The sequence below is a fragment of the Oryx dammah genome, unplaced genomic scaffold, assembly GCF_014754425.2.
Source record: "Oryx dammah isolate SB20612 unplaced genomic scaffold, SCBI_Odam_1.1 HiC_scaffold_1, whole genome shotgun sequence".
In the NCBI taxonomy this organism is placed as follows: Eukaryota; Metazoa; Chordata; class Mammalia; order Artiodactyla; family Bovidae; genus Oryx; species Oryx dammah.
The window spans coordinates 79,667,274-79,683,878 of record NW_024070185.1 but is presented as its reverse complement, the minus strand read 5'-3'; the positions used below and the strand labels follow the sequence as shown (position 1 = coordinate 79,683,878).

The 16,605-nt window shown below is 40.1% G+C and overlaps 1 protein-coding gene across 3 annotated transcripts in view; it reads right to left on the bottom strand.

Annotated features, from left to right (window-relative positions):
- The window catches only part of LOC120867013 (aminopeptidase O (putative)), a 418,141-nt gene extending 405,753 nt beyond the window's left edge, over positions 1 to 12,388 (bottom strand). The window contains exon 1 of one of the 3 annotated variants that reach the window (XM_040245140.1): positions 12,306 to 12,388. The gene's annotated coding sequence lies outside the window, so the exon portion shown is untranslated. The remainder of the gene's footprint in view (positions 1 to 12,305) is intronic. The other 2 variants (XM_040245125.1, XM_040245132.1) reach the window with 2 other exon arrangements.
- Between the last annotated feature and the right edge of the window lie 4,217 nt (positions 12,389 to 16,605).

Here is a 16,605-nt window from a genome sequence, read left to right as displayed (position 1 = left end):
CACCCATTTCACATGGTAGCAAGGTAATGCTCAAAAGCTAGGCTTCAACAGTACCTGAACCAAGAACTTCCAGATGTACAAACTGGATTTAGAAAAGGCAGAGGAACCAGAGATCAAATTGCCAACATCCACTGAATCATAGAAAAAGCAAGGGAATTTCAGAAAAAAACCCATCTACTTCTGCTTCATTGACTATGCTAAAGCCTCTGTATGGATCACCAACCTGTAGAATATTCTTAAAGAGACAGGAATACCAGATCACCTTACCTGCTTCCTAAAGAACCTGTATGCTGGTCAAGAAGCACCAGTTAGAACTGAACATAGAACAATGGACTGGTTCCAAATTGGGAAAGGAGTATGTCAAGGCTGTATACTGTCACTCTGCTTATTTAACTTCTATGCAGAGTACATCATGTGAAATGTCAGGCTAGATGGGAAGCTCGAGCTGGAATCAAGATTGCCAGGAGAAATATTAATAACCTCATATATGCAGATGATACCACCCTTACAGCAGAAAGTGAAGAGGAATTAAAGAGCCTCTCACTGAAAGTGAAAGAGGAGAATGAAAAAGCTGGCTTAAAACTCAACATTCAAAAAACTAAGATCATGGCATCTGGTCCCATCAGTTCATGGCAAATAGATGGGGAAAAAGTGGAAATAGTGACAGACTTTATTTTCTTGGGCTCCAAAATCACTGAAGATAGTGACTACGGCCACGAAATCAAAAGATGCTTGCTCCTTGGAAGAAAAGCTATGACAAACCTAGATAGAGTACTAAAAAATGGAGACATCACTTTGTCAACAAAGTTCCATATAGTCAAAGCTATTGTTTTTCCAGTAGGCATGTATGGATGTGAGAGCTGGACACTAAAGAAGGCTGAGTGCTGAAGAACAGAGGCTTTCGAACTGTGGTGCTAGAGAAGACTCTTGAGAAACCCTCAAGACTCTTGAGACTCTCAAACAAATCACTCAATCCTAAAGGAAATCAACCCTGAATATTCACTGGAAGGACTGATGCTGAAGCTCCAATACTTTGGCCACCTGATGTGAACAGTCGACTCACTGGAAAGACCCTCATGCTAGGAAAGATTGAGGGCAGGAAGAGGAGGGGGTGACAGAGGATGGGATGGTTGGATGGCATCATCGACTCAACAGACACTAGTTTAAGGAAGCTCTGGGAGACAGTGAAGGACGGGGAAACCTGGCATGCTGCAGCCCACTGGGTCACAAACAGTTGGACATGACTGAGCAATTGAACAGACAAGAATTTCCACATATTTCTTCCCCATCCTATGGGGGAATTATTTACATCTATCCCGATCCTTCTCCTCATTCTCTTAGGAAAATGGAAGAAGTATCCATCCTGTTCCAACAAACACTGGATACCATATCATGCTGGTCTCCTCCTTGACTCTACTACAACAACTACTTAACTCCTTAAATCACCTACCTCAACTCCATCCTCTTTCCCAGCCCTTTCACTTGAGAAATAAGTGATTGTTTCTATCCTTTCTTAGGGGGGAAAAAGTACAAATAAACAAACACTTTTCCTTCCATATCTCTCTCTTCTCACAGCCGAATTCCTTAAAAGAACTGGCTTCAGTCCTGTCCCTATTATTCTATCTCCCTTTCAGTCCACTACTCCCTGCTCACATTCCTACTATGCCACCAAACTCCACAGTGGAGACAAATGACTTCATGTATCAATTTCAGTGGGTTCTTTCAGCCCTTAATTTTGGAGCATTACCACAAATTACCACACCCTCCTTAAAATGTTCTCCTGTTTTGGTGTTTGCAATACCATTCTCTCCTCTGTGGTCTTTCCTTTCCCCACCTCCTAGATGTTGGTGTGTCCTGTAGTTCTAGCTTCCATCTTTCTCATTTGTGCAATGCATGCTCTAGTAACTTCAAATCATATATCCAGCCCTGATTTCTTCTCAATTTTCTTAGTGAATGACATCACCATCTACTCGGTTACCCACACTAGAATTCTAGAGATCACCCTAGATTTCTTATTCTCACCTACACATAAACACTTGCAAAGTTCTATCAATTTAATCTAAGTATCTCTTGGATCCATCATGTTAGTTCATTCTCTGCAGCTGGTCCAATTCAGGTCATTATCTCTCACCCAGACATTAAAAGAAAAATCATAATTAAGGGTATACGAGTAAAATGCTGGGGAGTGCCTTGGCTCAGCTGGTAAAGAATCCACCTGCAATGCGGGAGACCTGGGTTCAATCTCTGGGTTGGGAAGATCCCCTGGAGAAGGGAATGGCTATCTACTCCAGTATTCTGGCCTGGAGAATTCCATGGACTGTATAGTCAATGGGGTTGCAAACAGTCGCACATGACTGATTAACTTTCACTCTTTCACTTTTCTTTCTTTGACAAGTAAGAATATTACACAAATACAATGGGGTATGACTCAAAAGAACACAGAACATTGATACATTAGAAAAAATAAACAGTTTAAAAAATGGGTTCTAACACTGTACGCATGTGTGTGTGCTAAGTAGCTTCAGTCATGTCTGATTCTTTGCATCCCTATGGACTGTAGCCACCAGATTCCTCTGTCCATGCAAATTCTCTAGGCAAGAATACTAGAGTGGGTTGCCATGCCCTCCTCCAGGGGATCTTCCAAACCCAAGGATTGAAACTGCGTCTCCTGCATTGCAGACAGCTTCTTTATCACCGAGCCACTGGGAAAGCTCTATTACTGTATAAATATAGGCAAATCATTCAATCATCTCAGGCTTCAGATTCCCAACTGCTGAATAAAGAGGTAAAAAAGATATATCTAAGGACCTCTGTGCCCTGAGAATTCATTCTACGATTCTATTTCTACCAGACAGTATTCAGACAGTTCCTGCCTCCAAATATGCACCATACTTGCTACATACACAAGATATTCTTGGTGCCAAAAGAAACAGAATGATTGTCCTCTTTGATGCCAAAATATATTGAGCATATCCTGATTAAATTAAAGGTTAAAAAAACCCCAAAACCTTCAATTCCAAGTGTCAAAGAAATAAAATGTAAGCAAAAGCCAAGAAAAAAAGTATAATGGAACTGACTATATACAGAAAAATGCTATCGCAAAATAATTTCTTCAGGAATCAAGCAACATAGAGTAATGAGTTAGCAATAAAATGAATGCACTATAAACCATTGTGACAGTCAATAACAACATTATGAATAAAAAGCTCTCTTTACCCATAGTACAGCAGTGTGGGAATTGTACAATATCTAAAGTCAAACACCAACACAATATATATGCAATATGAGATCATAAAAAGTTTTAGGATCTGCTTTTCAAAGACAAGGCTCTTAGAAAAAGATAATACAAACCAGCTGTGAAAATCCAGTCTAAATTTCATTAAAATGCTATCACCCCATTCAAATGAGAAGCACCTGTTATCCTTTTGACAGTTGACAGTTTGGGTTCAGTTGCTCTTCCATTTCCTACTAAGCTCAAAAGTAATGTTCCATTTTAAAGATTATATAAAAGATGAGGATAGAGAAAGAGTGTGGGAGGCAAAACAATTTACACTGCAAAGTTGATAATGACTTAATGGTTGGTCAGCTCAAAATTTAGGACAGATCAACTCTAGAGCAAACTTCACCACCTAACAGCCTTGCAATTTTAACAATTCATTTAATTTCTCTGTGCCTCAGTTTCTTCTTTGGCAAAACAGAACAATGATAGTACCTACTTCATAGGTAAAGGGCTTGAAACAATGTCTGGCATACTATAAACACTATAGAAATACTAAGCAAGTTATCATTATTATTTTCCTTACCATTTTTGACTAAATATTAGGTGAGAAGAAAAACAACACTATAATGTATACTCTTATAAAAGGCTCTTGAGAGTCCCTTGGACTGCAAGGAGATCAAACCAGTCAATCCTAAAGGAAATCAACCCTGAATATTCATTGGAAAGACTGATGCTGAAGCTGAAACTGATACTTTGGCCACCTGGTAAAAAGAACCAACTCACTGGAAAAGACCCTGATGCTGGGAAAGGCTGAAGTCAGGAGGAGAAAGGGGAGACAGAGGGTGAGATGACTGGATGGCATCACCAACTCATGAGTTTGAGCAAACTGTGGGAGAAAGAGAAGGATAGGGAAGCCTGGAGTGCTGCAGTTCATGGGGTCACAAAAAGTAGGCCATGACTTGGTGACTGAACTGACTGAACAACAACAACATAATGTACACTCAAGCTCTGGTTTAACACTGTCACCAAGTATTTTGTTCAAAGTTCAATAACAATGTTATTTGAGTTGATATCTCCAATCTTGATCTACGAGGAACTCAAAATCAAATCAAACCATCAAGTATTAAGTTCATACCACAGGAAATGAGAGATATAAAGAGGCATAATTCACACACACACACACACACACACAACAGACACATAATCAACTGAACAGAATAGAGAACCTAAAAATAAACCCATGCATGTATGGTTAATTAATTTATGACAAAGGCTTCTATGGCCATACCAGCCTGAATGCGCCAGATCGCATCTGATCTCAGAAACTAAGAAGGGTCAGGCCTGGTTAGTACTTGGATGGGAGACAGAGGAGCCAAGAATATACAAAGACGCAAAGAAAATTTCTTCAACAAATGGTGTTGGGAAAATTGGACAACCACATACAAAAGAATGAACCTGGACCATTATTTTACATCACATACAAAATCAGCTCATGACAGATTAGAGATTTGAATGTAAGATCTGAAGTCATAAAACTCCTAAAGAATATATAGGTGATAAGCTCTTTGACAGGGGCTTCCTTAGTGGCTCAGAAGGTAAAGAATCTGCATGCAGTGTGGGAGACACGGGTTCAATTCCTGGGTCGGGAAGATGCCCCGAAGAAGGGCATGGCAACCCATTCCAGTATTCTTGCTTGGAGAATCCCATGGACAGAGGAGCCTGGTGGGCTACAGTCTATGGGGTCACAAAGAGTCAGACACAACTGAGCAACTAACATGAATGAATGAATGAGCAAACAAAGCTCCTTGACATCAGTCTTTGTCATGACTTTTTGCATCTGACATCAAAAGCAAAAGCAACAGAAGCAAAAACAATTCAGAGCACATGAAACTAAGAAGTTTCTGCAAAGTGAGGAAAGCATCAACAAAATGAAAAGGCAACCTTCTGAATGGGAGAAGATAATTGTAAATCATATATCTGATAAAGGGATGATATCCAAAATACATAAAGGATTCATACAACTCAGTAACAACAAAATCCAATTGAAAAATGGATAGAGCATCTGAATAGCCATTTGTCTAAAGAAGGATAGCCAACAGGTACTTGATATCACTAATTATCAGGTGCTTGAAAATAGGAAAAGGAGTACGTCGAGGCTGTATACTGTCACTCTGCTTATTTAACTTATATGCAGAGTACATCATGAGAAATGCTGGATTGGAAGAAGCACAAACTGGAATCAAGATTGCCAGGAGAAATATCAATAACCTCAGATATGCAGATGACACCACCCTTATGGCAGAAAGTGAAGAGGAGCTAAAGAGCCTCTTGATGAAAGTGAAAGAGGAGAGTGAAAAAGTTGGCTTAAAGCTCAACATTCAGAAAATGAAGATCATGGCATCTGGTCCCATCACTTCATAGGAAATAGATGGAGTAACAGTGGAAGCAGTGTCAGACTTTATTTTTTTAGGCTCCAAAATCACTGCAGATGGTGACTGTAGCCATGAAATTAAAAGACGCTTACTCCTTGGAAAGAAAGTTATGACCAACCTAGATAGCATATTAAAAAGCAGAGACATTACTTTGCCAACAAAGGTCCGTCTAGTCAAGGCTATGGTTTTTCCAGTGGTCATGTATGGATGTGAGAGTTGGACTGTGAAGAAAGCTGAGCACCGAAGAATTGATGCTTTTGAACTGTGGTGTTGGAGAAGACTCTTGAGAGTCCCTTGGACTGCAAGGAGATCCAACCAGTCCATTCTGAAGGAGATCAGCCCTGGGATTTCTTTGGAAGGAATGATGCTAAAGCTGAAACTCCAGTACTTTGGCCACCTCATGCGAAGAGTTGACTCATTGGAAAAGATTCTGCTGCTGGGAGGGATTGGGGGCAGGAGGAAAAGGGGACGACAGAGGAGGAGATGGCTGGATGGCATCACCGACTTGATGGATGTGAGTCTGAGTGAACTCCAGGAGTTGGTGATGGACAGGGAGGCCTGGCGTGCTGCGATTCATGGGGTCGCAAAGAGTCGGACACAACTGAGTGACTGAACTGAACTGATATCACTAATTATCAGGGAAATGCCAATCAAAACCACATTGAGATATCATCTCATACCTATCAGAATGCCTATTTTCAAAAAGGATGAAAATAGCAAATATGGTCAAAGATGTACAGAAAAGGGAACCCCTGTGCACTATTAGTGAGAACTTGTCCAGCCACTATGGGAAATAGAATAGTGATTACTCAAAAAATTAAAAATAATAAAACTACCATCAGTTCAGTTCAGTTCAGTCACTCAGTGGTGTCTGACTCTTTGCGACCATAAGATCCAGCTATTCCACTTCTGGGTATTTATCCAAACAAACAAAAACACTAACTCAAAAAGATACATGCTAAGTTGCTTCAGTCATGTACAACTCTTTGTGACTCTATGGACTGTAGCTCGTCAGGCTCCTCTGTCCATGGGATTCTCCAGGCAAGAATATTGGAGTGAGTTGCCAAGCCCTCCTGCAGAGGATCTTCCCGACCCAAGGACTGAACCCAAGTCTCTTATGTCTCCTGTATTGGGAGGTGGGTTCTTTACCACTAATGCCACCTGGGAATATGTACCCTCATGTTCACTGCAGCATTATTTACAATAACCAAGATAAGGAAACAACCTAAGTTTCCATCAGTGGGTAAACAGATAAAGAAACTGTGGTATATACACACAATGGAATATTATTCAGTCATAAGAAAGAACAAAATCCTGCCCTTTGTGACAGTGTGGATGACCCATGAGGGCATTATGCTAGGTGAAATAAGTCAGACAGAAAAAAAAATACTGTCTGATCTCTTACATGTGGAATCAATCAGTAACCAAGGTGGGAGATGAGAGAAACTGGTGAACATTTTTGTTCTCAGTTTAAATAAGTTAAAAATAAAATAAATTAAAAGACTGAAAAATTTAAAAACTTTTAAAGAAGCAAAATTCAATATGCATCAAAAGTACTGCATGTGGTAGGTAATACAACGGAATATTACTCAACTATAAAAGGAATGAAATTCTGATATACGCTGTAACTTGGATAAACCTTACAAACATGTCAACTGAACCAATCCAGACACAAAAGGAAAGATGGCGTATGGTTCCACCTGTGCAAGGAATCTAGAATAGGCAAATTCATAGAGATAGAAAGTAGAATAACAGGAGCTGGGCTGGATGGTGTAGGAAGTAAGGGGGATAAGGAGCTGTTGTTTAACGGGTACAGAATTTCTGTTTGGGAAGATAAAATTTTCTGAAAATAGATAGTGATGATTATTAAACAACACTCTGTATGTGCTTAATGCCAATGAACTGTATACTAAAAAATTTCATGTTATGTACATTTAACCATCTTTAAGAAAACTTTAAAAAATATAGCTTGTATTTTCAAGAAGATGTTCTAAGATGATTAGCAGCCTTAATAGTATTAAAATAAAGGATAGATAATTTATGTTCAAGTTCCTAACTATGGACATCAAAGGAGGCAATATCAACTTTTAGCTGGTCTTGGTTTAAAGCACACATCTGAAAATGGGTACATACCTTGCAAATTTTTTAAGGAACAGTATTTCACCTTGTTGATACACTCAGTTTTTTTATAGCTCCTTGAAAGGTGCAAGAAGGAAAGAGATACTTTATACTAAGGAGATACCTTATATGAGACCAATACATAATGGTGGTTTTATAAGGATGTACTTATTCAAAAAGAAGCATGATAACACAAGTGCAATAGTATACCTGTGCAGAGCACCATAAATGGAAGTGTAAACCAACTGATATTCAATTCAAGAGTAGAAACTATTTAAATTAAACAACAATTTAAAACACTAAAAGTGAAAGCAAAGTCGCTCAGTTGTGTCCGACTCTTTGTGACCCCATGGACTAGACTACGAGGTTCCTCCGTCCGTGAAATATTTCCCAAATACTTTAATTTCAAGTATAAATTAAAGCTGTTATTTTAAAGGATACATGCACCCCAATCTTCATTGCAGCACTGTTTACAACAGCCAAGACATGAAAGCAGACTAAATGCCCATTGACAGAACAGATAAAGAAGGCGTGGTACATATGTACAATGGAATATTACTCAGCCATTAACAAGAATGAAATAATGCTATTTGCAGCAACACTGATGGACCTAGGGAGTGTCAGACTGAGTGAAGGAAGTCAGACAGAGAAGGAGAAATATGGTATGGCATCCCTTATATATCGAATTTAAATAGAAATGATACAAATGAACTTACAAAACAGAAAAAGACTCACAGACTTAGAAAAGGAACTTATGGTTGTCAAGGGGAAGAGATAGTTAGGGAGTTTGGGTAAGTCATATACAAACTACTATATTCAAAATGGATAATCAACAAGGACATATTATATAGCACATGGAATGTTATGTACCAGCCTGGCCTGGATGGAAAGGAGGTTTGGGGGAGAATGGATACATGTGTATGTCTGGTTGAGTCCCTTCACTGTTCACCTGAAACTACCACAACATTGTTAACTGGCTATGCTGCTGCTGCTGCTGCTAAGTTGCTGCAGTCATGTCTGACTCTGTGCAACCCCATAGACGGTAGCCCACCAGGCTCCCCTGTCCCTGGGAGTCTCCAGGCAAGAACACTGGAGTGGGTTGCCATTTCCTTCTCCAATGCATGAAAGGGAAAAGAGAAAGTGAAGTCGCTCAGCTGTGTCTGACTCTTCCTGACGGCATGGACTGTAGCCTACCAGACTCCTCTGTCCATGGGATTTTCCAGGCAAGAGAACTGGAGTGTGTTGCCAGCATCTTCTCCATAACTGGCTATACACCAATATAAAAGAAAAAGTTTAAAGTTTGGAAAAATAAAAAATAAATACTATTCAAAGAATAGTATTTCTCAGTGGAAAAGACCCTGATGTTGGGAAAGATGGAGGGCAAAAGGAGAAGGTGGAGACAGGATGAAATGGTTGGATGGCATCATCAATTCAATGGACATGAGTTTGAGCAAACTCAGGCAGATAGTGAAGGACTGCATACTGTGGTCCATGGGGTCATGAAGAGTTGGACACGACTGAGCAACTGAACAACAACAAAAGAATAACAAGTTTCATAGAGAAATGCAAATCAAAACTATAATAAGGTATCACCTCACCCCAGTCAAAATGGCCATCTTTAAAATATCTACAAATAATAAATGCTGGAAAGGGTATAGAGAAAAAGGAACCCTCCTACATTGTTGTGGGAATATAAATTGGTGCAGCCACTATGGAGAACAGTATGGAGGTTCCTTAAAAACTTAAAAATAGAATTACCATATGATCCTGCAATCCCACTCCTGGGCAAAAACTCTAACTTAAAAAGATACACACAGAACCCCGATGTTCACAGCAGCATCACTTACAGTATCCAAGATACGAAAGCAACCTAATGGTTCATCAACAGATGAATGGATAAAGAAGATATGGTATGTGTGTACATGCATATATATACATATATTCACACAATGTAATATTACTCAGTCATCCAAAAGAATGAAATCATGCCATTTGCAGCAATATGGATGGTCCTAGGGATTACCATACTAAAAGAAATAGGTCAGACAGAGAAAGACAAATGCCATATAAAATCCTCTGTGGAAACTAAAAATACAATACAAATAAACTTATTCACAAAACAGAAATAGACTCACAGACACAGAAAACAAATTTATGGTTACCAAAGAGGAAAGTGAGGGGATGGATAAGTTACGAGTTTGAGATTAACAAATACACACTACATATAAAACAAATAAACAAGGACAGGGAACTATAGTCAATGTTTTGTAATAATCTATAATGGAAAATAATCTGAAAAAGTATATATGTATATATATATATATATATGTATGTATAATTGAATCCCTTCGCTATACACTTGAAACTAACAAACACTGTAAATCTACCATACCTAAACTAAAAAAAGAAGTTTTTCAAAGAACTATAATATTCAAAGAATCAAAGGCCAAAATCAGACTAATAATAGAATTAGCAAACATTTATATGGCTCTTACAGTATGCCTGGTGTCCTATAACCTCTTTATATGTACTACTAACTCATATTACCCACAACAATCTCAGACAAGTATTCTTACTATTCCTATTTTACAAATGAAGAGGTCAACTATCTTGTCTGGGCTCACTGTCCTACTAGTAAGTGACACGGCAAGGACTGGAATCCTGGGAGTATGGTTTCTGGGGCCTTATTTTTAATTGCTATGATTTACAATTTCTTGCTGATCCTAAGGAATGGACTACAAAAAGTACAGGAAAACTCAAAATGCAAAGCAGTTTGAGGGGTCAAATATAACAAAAATCACCAAATCACAACATAACAATAAATGAAATTCATAATGACTGCTCTGAGACATAAGGTAAAGTTAAACTATGTTCAGCATACTTACTGTTTAAGAAGGCAAAGAATTATTTAGTGCATTAAACAATTTTCCATCCAAAACAGTCAATACGATTTTCATTTCTAAAGGGGTAAAAATTTCAACTGTCCAAAATTACTTATTCTGCAAGAGTTCCAAACAGAAAGGTCCTCAGCAATCTTATTTGCCAATTACCTCATTCTTAAAGAAAAGTGTGTGTGTATGTGTGTGTAAGGGGATCATAAATAAACTTTTCAGGGGTTTTGATTCTAGGTATATGAGAACTTAATACTAAAGATATTAGAAAATGTCAAATCATTTGGATAGATGAGTGAATAAACTCACAGAATTATGCATTATTATTGTAAAAAGCCTAGAATTTTATCATAGTACAGTTATAATTTTTTTTTAAGTACAGGCTTTCAAGTCATACATAGACCTGAACTTCAAGCTTGTCTCCACCAGTATAGTTACTGTTAATTTTTGGCAAGTTATTTTCACATAACTGGACCAAAGCTTCCATTTCTATAAGTTGAGGATACTAATTCCTAACTCACAAGGTTCTTGTGTGAGCTCAGGAAAAAACACATGCATAGCAGATGGTCAACAATGAGCTATTACTATTATTCTCTAACCTTTTTCTACCTGTTCCCCAAATATAAGAAACTAATCTTACCAATTATCAAGTCATCATAGGCATCTCAGAAAGACAGTAAGTACCATATGCCTTGTTCAAAAAATTTATACATACTACAAGAAAATACAAAAACAAACCATCGATGAGACCAAAAAAAAAAAAAAAAAAGTTGGACTCCTGTTTCTCCTCCCACGTCAACTTTGGTTGGTTTTGTAATAACCTGTATTCCCGTATCAAAAATACGAAATTCTATTATTTTGGGGCAGTCTAAACATTTCCAGTTAGGTACTATTGCTTATTTATTTTGACAGCTACCTTTGTGAGGCTAATTGTCATCTCTGCTTGAAAACAAACAACAACAACAACAAAAAAACAAACAGGGCCAGGAGCATTTTAATGAAATGCTGTTTCATCTATCTCGACAGTTGATTAGATGCCATGTAGATCATTTATTGCTGCAATAAATTTTCACATTACTGCGCCACCCCCTTACCCAACAAATATTATACATGCTTTAATGAACAAAACTCCTTACTGACAGTTAACGAATGCTCTAAAGGGACACAAAAACTCAAAACTTGGTGCTCTCAGTAAGGATCTGAGGGGAGATGGCTGGGTGTCGCTGCAAGAGGAAATGAACAGAATCGGAAGCCGTTCTGTCTCCGTAAACAAGACTGGAGATGAGCCCTATATAGGGGGCAGGAGCGGAGAGAAGCGGGTGAGGTGGGCCTGGAGACAACTGAGGAAGGCGGTGGCAGCTGCAGCCTGACGAAACGTCTGTGCCACCGCAGAGAGGGTCGTCGGAGCCCATCGCCACGCCGAGAGCGGAGGCGGAGAGAAGTGGCAAGCTCAGGCCAGTCCCCAAAACGGGTTCAGCCTCCGGATTCTGGGAGGACAGACGGAATGGGCACCCCACTGATTAAGAAAGGTGAGGGCAGAGGCGGGCTCTCAGCCGCCTTCAAAACGGGGCGCTACCGGCCCCGCCTCCATCCCGGTGCCGTTGGAGATGAAGGCAGGGACCCAACAGGGAGCGAACAGGTTACCTGTCTCAGCCGCCTGCCCGCGGGTCTCCACTTCCTCACACTGGGCGCTACCACGGGCTACCCGGGCACGCGCCGAGTGATGTCATCTTCGCGCGCCCAAGCAGAGGTCCATCTAGCCCCGCCCCCTTGATTAGAGGGGTGGGGCAGTAGAGTCTGCGCAGGCGCGATGCTGCCTCGGGCATTGAAAGGCGAGAAAGAGGCTAGGTTTGGGTTGTGCGCGGTTACCCTCACCCAACTACTCTTGCAAAATCTTTTAGCCACTTCCCCTCAAAAATTAAATGTTATTGAAATACAGGCATGGACTTTTTATTCCTTATTTTGCTCTTCCTCTTCTGTATATAACCCTTGTTTGTATACTCACTCACCGCAATTAATTAAAGTCCACCTATGTTCCAGGCAAGCACTGTTACAGACTCGGGGATACGGCAATGACAAAACAGACAGAATGCCTAGCCTCATGGAGATTACTTTCTAATTAAGAAAGTGAACATTGAATAACTCCGCCAAGATATTTTAGGCATACCTCATTTTATTGCACTTCACTTTAGGTCGCTGGGCAACTCTACCATTGTCAGATAATGGTTAGCATGTTTTAGCATTAATTATTTTGATTAAGATATGTATTTTTGACATAATAGTATTGCACATTTAATAGACTATAGGTGGCTCAGAGGTTAAAGTGTCTGGCTGCAATGTAGGAGACCTGGGTTCGATCCCTGGGTTGGGAAGATCCCCTGGAGAAGGAAATGGCAACCCACTCCAGTGTTCTTGCCTGGAGAATCCCAGGGACGGGGGAGCCTGGTGGGCTGCCGTGTATGGAGTCACACAGAGTCGGACACGACTGAAGCGACTTAGCAGCAGCAACAAAGTGTAAATGTAACTTTTATTTTGACTGAAAAACCAAAGGATTTATGTGAATTACCCAAAAACTATAGAAGGGATGTAAAGAAGGGCTGGATAAAGAGGCTCCTTAAACCGAGAAGGGAAAAAGCCAGTTCAGTGAAGATCTGGAGTAAGAACAAACAATAAAACGTTGGAAAACTATGGGTAGAGGACAGAATGTAGTTCTGTCCTTAAGTGAGAAAATAGGCCAGGGGAAGAATATGCTATGCTGTGCTTAGTTTCTCAGTCGTGTCTGACCCTTTGCAACGCCCATGGACAGAGGAGCCTGGCAGGCTACAGTCCATGGGGATTCTACACGCAAGGATATTGGAATGGATTGCCATCCCTCCTCCAGGGGATCATCCTAACCCAGGGATTGAGCCCAGGTATCCATTGCACTCATCTCACATGCTAGTAAAGTAATGCTCAAAATTCTCCAAGCCAGGCTTCAGCAATACGTGAACTGTGAACTTCCAGATGTTCAAGCTGGTGTTAGAAAAGGCAGGGGAACCAGAGATCAAATTGCCAACATCCACTGGATCATGGAAAAAGCAAGAGAGTTCCAGAAAAACATCTATTTCTGCTTTATTGACTAGGCCAAAGCCTTTCACTGTGTGGATCACAATAAACTGTGGAAAATTCTGAAAGAGATGGGAATACCAGACCACCTGACTGGCCTCTTGAGAAACCTATATGCAGGTCAGGAAGCAACAGTTAGAATAGGACATGAAACAACAGACTGGTTCCAAATAGGAAAAGGAGTACGTCAAGGCTGTATATTGTCACCATGCTTATTTAACTTATATACAGAGTACATCATGAGAAATGCTGGGCTGGAAGAAGCACAAGCTGGAATCAAGATTGCCAGGAAAAATATCAATAACCTGAGATATGCAGATGATACCATCCTTATGGCAGAAAGTGAAGAGGAACTCAAAAGCCTCTTGATGAAAGTGAAAGTGGAGAGTGAAAAAGTTGGCTTAAAGTTCAACATTCAGAAAACTAAGATCATGGCATCTGGTCCCATCACTTCATGGGAAATAGATGGGGAAACAGTGGAAAGAGTGGCAGCCCTGGGCTCCAAAATCACTGCAGATGGTGATTGCAGCCATGAAATTAAAAGATACTTATACTCCTTGGAAGGAAAGTTATGACCAACCTAGACAGCATATTCAAAAGCAGAGACATTACTTTTCCAACAAAGGTCCATCTAGTCAAGGCTATGGTTTTTCCAGTGGTCATGTATGGATGTGAGAGTTGGACTGTGAAGAAAGCTGAGCACTGAAGAATTGATGCTTTTGAACTGTGGTGTTGGAGAAGACTCTTGAGAGTCCCTTGGACTGCAAGGAGATCCATCCAGTCCATTCTAAAAGAGATCAGCCCTGGGTGTTCTTTGGAAGGAATGATGCTAAAGCTGAAACTACAATACTTTGGCTACCTCATGCGAAGAGTTGACTCATTGGAAAAGACTCTGATGCTGGGAGGGATTGGGGGCAGGAGGAAAAGGGGACGACAGAGGAGGAGATGGCTGGATGGCATCACAGACTCGATGGACGTGAGTTTGGGTGAACTCCGGGAGTTGGTGATGGACAGGGAGGCCTGGTGTGCTGCGATTCATGGGGTTGCAGAGAGTCAGACACGACTGAGCGACTGAACTGACCTGAACTGATCCCGCATTGCTGGCGGATTCTTTACCATCTGAGCCACCCGGGAAGCCCAAGGAAAGAATAGAAGATGAGATTATCAAGGCAAGGAGAGTGCTGATCTTGCGGAGCCTTGTTTTTCAGGAGATGTGGATTTTATTTTTAATATAGTGGGAAGTCAGTGAAGAGTTTTAAACATGCAAGTGACAGGGTCTGGTTTTATAAGATCATCCTGCCTGTGTGTAACAATAAACGGTATGGAGGCAAGAAAAGATGCAGAGAGAACAGTTGATTTTGCAATAATCAGATGAGAAATGATGGAAAGAAATGGACAAATTTACGGAATAATTTGGGGGTAGATTTGATGACTTGAAGGCTATATGGAAAAGAAAGGTCAAAAATGACTCCTTTATTTTTGACTTGTTCAGATAGTTGAAAAATACAGCTAAGACAATTTCTAATGTTGTTGTTCAGTACTAAGTCGTGTCTGACTCTTTGTGACCCCGTGGACTGCAGCACACCAGCTTTCCCTGTCCTTTGCTATCTCCCAGAGTTTGCTCAAATTCATGTCCATTGAGTCAGTGATGATTTCTAAACATCTCATCCTCTGCTGCCCCCTTATTCTTTTGCCTTCAATCTTTCTCAGCATCAGGGTCTTTTCCAGTGTGTTGACTGTTCCCAAGGGGTGGCCAAAGTATTTGAACTTCAGCCTCAGCAACAGTCCTTCCATTGAATACTCAGGGTTGATTTTCTTTAGTATTTATATTTAGATAGAAAAGACCCCATCAAATAGTAAATGTAAAATATTCAGCCCAGCAAACTGAAGGGAAAGTCTACCTCAGCCCCACTTTGGCTTACCTTAGTTTCATATTACTTCTTAAAGCTAAAACTCAAAAGTCTATCAAAAATTTTCTCATAAATTTCTCACAAAAGTATTTTGATTAGGTCAAAGAGTGTTCAGGAACTTTTATTTGTAATGCTGCCATGATTCATTTTTTAAAAAGTTTTCCAGAAAATATTTTTGATGAACATCAATGCTTCACAGAATTAAGGTGACAGAATTAACATCTTGTATTTATCCAATGGCTACTAATAATCTTTAGTCTTTCAGTTCTAAAAGTCATATTTATGAGTATTCATTCATGCCACAAACAGTTGTATTTTTGTAAGGTCTGCATAATTGGAGTGCATATAACCTAATTTCAGATATGTTTGTCATTATGGACTTCCCTGGTGGCTCAGATGGTAAAGCATCTGTGTATCAATGCGGGAGACCTGGGTTCAGTCCCGGGGTCAGGAAGATTCCCTGGAGAAGGAAATGGCAACCCACTCCAGTACTCTTGCCTAGAAAATCCCTGGATGGAGGAGCCTGGTGCAGGCTACTGTCCATGGGGTCTCAAGGAGTCGGACACGACTGAGTGATTTTACCATGACTATTTTTCCCTCTTATGCTATCAGCTCATATTCCCACTGAGATTGAGTGAATTGGATTTAATTTTAAAAGAATTTCTGGCTTGCCTCACATGAACTAAATACAATAGAGGAAGGGAAGACAGAGACTGCTGACCATTCCTTAATATCCAGTCTCTATTTCTCACAGAAATAGAATTTCTTACATTTTAGATAAGAGAATATTCTATCTTAGCTGGACACATGACCATTCAGAATAAAGACAGTATTGTCCAGCCTCCCTTACAGCTAGACTGGCCTTGTGAATAAAGGCTAGTTAACTGACAGTAAGAGTAAGTATATAGCACTCCCTTATGAAACAGAGA